Below are 6,000 nucleotides of genomic sequence, written 5' to 3'. Positions count from 1 at the left end.
ACAACCATCTCACAACAGTGCAGTACTGCAGAAAAAAGGAACTATTGTTAAATGATGTAATGAAATTCATGATCTTGAGGAAACATGCTTTTTTTTTATATTTTAAGCTGCTATGAGAGCAGGCTATGACATGGTAGTAAAGTTGATCAGGATGTTTACCTTTAAAAAATTCTTAAATTGTCTCATTTTTTTGCTTGTGTTTGCTTCCCTAACTTAGGTAAGGAATTTGCTTTTTAAGAACAGATTCATATTTTGGTAAAAATCCAATTGTTATGTCAATGTTTTTATTTCTTTCTGACATACATGAAGTTATTCTTAATGAACTCAGAAAGTGGCCTGAATCAGAAAGGTGGAATTCAGTACTGAAAGAGTAATCAAATGCACAACTACAACAGGACAATAAGAGCAAAAGCACTGTGGAAAAGGATGAGGAGATATCAGTGCCTCTTAGGTTCTTTAGAAGATATTGTTGTGGAAAAGCCACATTTTGTTTTTGAATTTATTGATAGCGTAGTCTGTGAAACAGAAAAGACAATTCTTCTGAGCTTAAGGTTGGTAAGGCTGTATTACAGTAACTCTTGAAATTGTACACCAGGCTTTAAGATGATATAGAAAAATTGGAGAGAGACAAGAGGAGAATGTTAAAAGACTCAGAAAACAAGAGTTCTGAAGGCTTGAGTTTGATCTAGAAAAAGGAGTGGTTGAACAGGACTTGGTAAATCTTCAGACATATAAAAAGGATTGAAGAGGATGATCATAAATTGCCTTTTGTAGGTAGCCAAGCCAAGCAAAACGAAGAGTAATTGGTTTAATTTCTAGGGACAGAAATAGAGGTTATGTGTTGAAAGCCTTTTCATATTTTTGCCATCACTACACAGTGTAATTGAAGCAGTCATTTGACAGGAGTCCTGAGGAGGTGGTGGACTGTGACTCACTGGATGCCCTGTATGAGCAAACCAGAGGAATGTTCGTCAGGAGTAGTTTAGATGTTGTTTATTCTGCCATGGGTCATGGTCTTCTATGGCTGTGTTACTGTGTATATTACTTAAACACAGCACAACCTTACCAATGTAGTGTGCTCTTTGAATTCTTCCTAACACCAGTGTCACGAATTTAGGAAAATCAAAATTGCTAGCAGCAAGTGGAGTTTCACATTCCAGCTGTTTTCTCATTTGATCTTAACCCATAACAGAAGAACACAAGAAGTCATGATATGTTTAGAAAGAAGCTGAGAAGAGGACAGTCATTTGTGAGTCTGGAAAACCAGTGAAAAAGAAAGAAGAAATTCCAGCATTGCTGAGCTTTCCAAAATCTCCTAGAGTGTCAGGACTAACACACAGCTTGACCACACAGTTTGGCTGGATCTATGGACAGAAAAATGTAGGTGCAATGAATGATACTGGTGACCTGTCCTTGTTCCCCAAAGTAAGGTGTATTTTTATTGTGCTGAGAACTTGGCTTGTTCAAATTAACCCTGCTTGCAACACAAGGCATTACTTTAATTTAATTTGATTTAATTTAATCCTCTTGACTGATGAAGTAAACTGAAATACTATCTTGTTTTTTCTGATTTGTTTTCTTCTACTATCATAATTGTTTTTTCTAAGACATGTTTTTCTAAGTAATTTTTCTTCTTCCTCTGTCGACTGTTAAAAATCCAGTCTTTCTTCTCAGTCTCTCCCACTGAATTCCTTGCTCATTTCTAATGTCAGCTACTGTAGGATCCACCTACCAAAGCCCACCCAATTGTTAGTCATCTCTCCATCCCACCATCTACAGGCCATGCCATTCATGACATCAAATCCCTGCTCATCATGTTTCAGTTACTCATATCTTCCTTTCAAGGCATGGTTTACTTGGATACTGTGCTTCCTCTTCCTCCTTCCTGCACACCTCTCCTACCTAACCCCATTCTTCTCAACCCCGGGCTTCAAAGTTACAAGCAAAAAGATTGGTTGGATGATGAAAGAGATACTCTAACAACATGGTGTGGTACAGCTTTTACCCTTCATTTCTGAAATCCAGATGTGCCTGGGTGCACATGCCTGTGCATGGTGATGGCTGAACAATTCTCCTGTTCACAGAAACACAGAAATGTAGAATATCCTGAGTTAGAAGGAACCCACAAGGATCATCAAGGTCCAACTCCTGGCCCTGCACAGGACAACCTGAAGAGTCACACCATGTACCTGAGAGCATTATCCAAACACTTCTGAACTCTGGAAGTCTTGATGCCATGATCACTTCCCTGGGCCAGTGCCCAACCACCCTCTGGGTAAGAAACTTTTTCCTAATACCCTGCCCAAACATCCCCTATCACACCTTTGTGCCATTCCCTCAGGTCCTATTGCTGTAGGAAGCTGCAGACTGTGATGAGGTGTCCCCTCAGCCTCCTCTTCTCTAGGCTCAACAAACCAAGTGACCTTGGGCGCTCCTCACATGATTTCTTTTCTAGACTCTTCACCATCTCTGTGGCACTATGGACATCCTCTAACAGCTTCATATCTTTCTTGTATTGTGGTGCCCCAAACTGCCACAATATTGGAGGTGAGGCCGCCCCAGATCAGAGCAGAGCGGGACAATCCCCTCCCTCAACCAGCTGGTGATGCTTTGCCTGATGCCCCCCAGGACAGGATTGGCCCTCCTGGCTGCCAGGGCATTACTGACTCAGATTCAGCTTGCCATCAACCCGGTAGTCCCAGGTTCCTTTGCCCAGGAATGCTCTCCAGCAGCTTTCGAAATAATTGCTTTTGAAATTTATTGATTGCTGGCTGCTATTCTCATACAAGCTGATGACCATTTCAGGGCATTATCTCATTAACATATCTCAGATCACAGAATGATAGACTCATAGAATCGTTTAGGATGGAGAACACATCTAAGATTGAGTCCAACCATTAACACAGTGCTGACAAATCCTCCACTAAACCATGTCCCTGAGTGCCATGTCTACCCATCTTTTAAGAATCTCCAGGGATAGTGACTCCACCACTTCCCTGAACAGCCTTTTCCAACTTGACAATGTTTCAGTGAAGAAATTTTTCTTAAAATGCTTTTCACCTCTCAGTGAACTGAGAGGTCCAACAGTTTACAGATCTTGAGATTTTTGGTCATGTTAGACTCCGTACTTTATTAACTCAAGTTCAAACTGAATTTGTTGGGAGTTGTAGTGCTAATGGGGTGGAAACTGATCATGTGTAGCATTTCAGGGACAGATATGACAGGAACAGGATAAAGGAAAGCACGACTGACCTCCTGAAAACTAGAGCAAATGAATAGCTCAGGATGGGCTGTGAGTTTTTGATTGAGGGGAAGGAAGAGTACTGGATGAATGGACAGGAGGTGGATTGAGAATTGGCTGAATGGCAGATCTCAGAGGTCTGTGATTAATGGTACAGTGTTGGAGGCCTGTCACTAACAGTCTCCCCCAAGGTTCTATACTGGGCCCAGTCTTTTTTAACTTGTTCATCAATTATTTGGATGAAGGGAGAGGAGCTTCCTCAGCAACTTCACTGATGATGGAAAGCTGGGAGGAATGGCCAATACCCTAGAGGGCTGCAGCCCTTCAGAAGGACCTTGACAGGCTGGAGGGATCAGCAGAGTAGAAATACCTGAAATTCAACAAAGTCAACCTGGAGAGGAATAGCCCCAGTCACCACCACAGGCTATGGGCTGACCTGTTTGAAAGCAGCTCTGCAGAGAAAGACCTGGGGAGGACAACAAACTGTCCATGAGCCAGCAGTGTGCCCTTGTGGCCAAGAAGGCCAATGGAATCCTGGGGTGCATGCGGAAGAGCACTGCCAGCAGGTCGAGGATGATGATCCTGCCCCTCTGCTCAGCCCTGGTGAGGCCTCACCTGGAATGCTGTACCCAGTTCTGGACTGTACAGTTCAAGAGAGTCAAGAAACTACTGGAGAGGGTCCAGGACAGGGCAATGTAGCTGATGAAGGGTCTGGAGCATATTGCTTGTGAGGAAAGTTTGAGGGAGCTGGGCTTGTACAGCCTGATGGAGAGAGGACTGAAAGGGGACCTTACCAGTGTCCCTGAGTGTAAAGTCCCCAATGTATGTGTGTATCTGAAGGGAGGGTGTCAAGAGGATAGGACCAGGCTCTTTACAGTGATGCCCAGTGACAGGACAAGGAGCAATAGTCACAAACTGAAGCACAGGAAGTTCCATCTGAATATGAGGAAAAAATTCTGTATTTTGGGGGTGATACAGCAGAATGGAACAGGCTGCCTGGAGAGATTTTGGAGTCTTCTTCTCTAGAGATGTTCAGAACCCATCTGGATGCAATTCTGTGCAATGTGGTCTAGGATGACCCTGTCTAAGCAGGGAGGTTAGACCACTTGACCCCACTGGTGGTCCCTCCCAACCCGATCCATTCTGTGACTCTGTGATTCTGTTTCAAAAACGCAAAGGGTGAGGGGGTGCAGACATGACAATTCACGTAGCGCAGTGAGAAGAGTGCCAACAAATGGCAGCTGTTTGCTACACAGCTGGATACCTATGGCGTTAGTCAGAGGGGAATAAGTGCAGCCAGCAGAAGAGTCAGATGGACCAACACTTATCCACCCCTTAATCATGCCACCAACAGTGAGAGAGAGGATAGCAGTGGATTTTGGCCACTGCATGTGGTGAGTATGACCAGTTTTGCTGGAAAGCAAAGAAGAGGGCAAAACAACTTCTTCCATCTCACTCTGATTCTGCTTGACAGCCTGACCCAAGCCACATGTCCCATTCATGCACGGATGACTTGCTGGAAGCAGAGTCATGCAGGAACATTCTAGGCAGGGCTGCTGACAAGGACTATATTTTACACAAATACCTGCTGCTCGCAGAGGTGTCGTTCATGTTCATGCAAGGGTGAGACCGTGAGGATCAGAAATGAGAGTAATTTAGCATATGAGAGATTTGGAAGGACATGTGGAAATCCTTCTCTTCTGCTGTCTGTGGGAGGAAGAGTGAGCAAAAGAGAGCTTATTTTAAACATGAACTAAGTGATTTTTAGTGACTTCTTTGAAGAAAGAATTTTTCTATAAGTTACATTTGTTAGTCTCCCTGAGTAATTAAAGTGAAGGAATCTAGTGAGAGACAGCAACATTTTATTAGGTATAAAATCCTGAAAAATATCTCACAGTTGTAACCCTGAGACAGAAATAGAGGTGTAAAAATTCTATAGTGTTTTGAGTGGCTTGATAATATCAACATATTCAATTGTCTTTTTTCAAAAATATGTCATCCATCCGTAAAAGAAGGAGTGTGGTGGGTAAGAAGACTGGTTTGATCAGGGAGGAAGAGGCTTTTTCTGAAGTTCCTCCTACAGCAAAATCCTCTTCAAATCTCAACCTGGAAGAAATTAGAGAAGGAAGGGAGACCTCCTTCCCATTCCTGGTGTTATACCCAAATCAGAAGTAATTTTAAAAACAATTTGTGTATCTACTGAAAAACAACACCTGAAGCAGATGCTACCATGAGGAAACTACATATTTTACGAAAAGGGGCCATGAAACATAGTGCTTTACAATCTTAGGAGCACTCTAACATGGTAAAGAAAAATGCACTAGGAAATAAGTAATGATAGGGATGGCAAAAAGGAAAGCATAAGAGCCCTTTCTATACGGAGAGGTTTTAGAAGGATTCAGTACAAAAAATGTGCAATGCAGCTGTATCTGTCGTAGCATGAGAAACACTGAAAGGCAATTCTGCTGTTCCATCCCACAGGGGCAATAACTTTTCCAGCACGCTGCAGGGAAAGAAGACTGTGTAGGTCAGAGTTTTGCAGTTGCCTTTGAGGGTAGAGGTTAAAGTGCTTTGCAGCTCAGTCTCTGATAAATGGCAGTAACACAGCCAGGCAGGCTGTCAAGCATGGACTGTGAGCTGTTGTTCATGGTAATGGTATCAGCTGCCCTGTGCACACATGTAGTTTATCAAGAACGTGAATCAGGGTCTCAGAGGTAGCAGTTTCCAACTGGCATCATGAGGACCTTAAAATGAGTTCT

Source organism: Chiroxiphia lanceolata, chromosome Z, assembly GCF_009829145.1.
Source record: "Chiroxiphia lanceolata isolate bChiLan1 chromosome Z, bChiLan1.pri, whole genome shotgun sequence".
Lineage (NCBI taxonomy): Eukaryota > Metazoa > Chordata > Aves > Passeriformes > Pipridae > Chiroxiphia > Chiroxiphia lanceolata.
The sequence above is the reverse complement of the archived record's forward strand: the minus strand, read 5'-3'. Positions refer to the sequence as shown.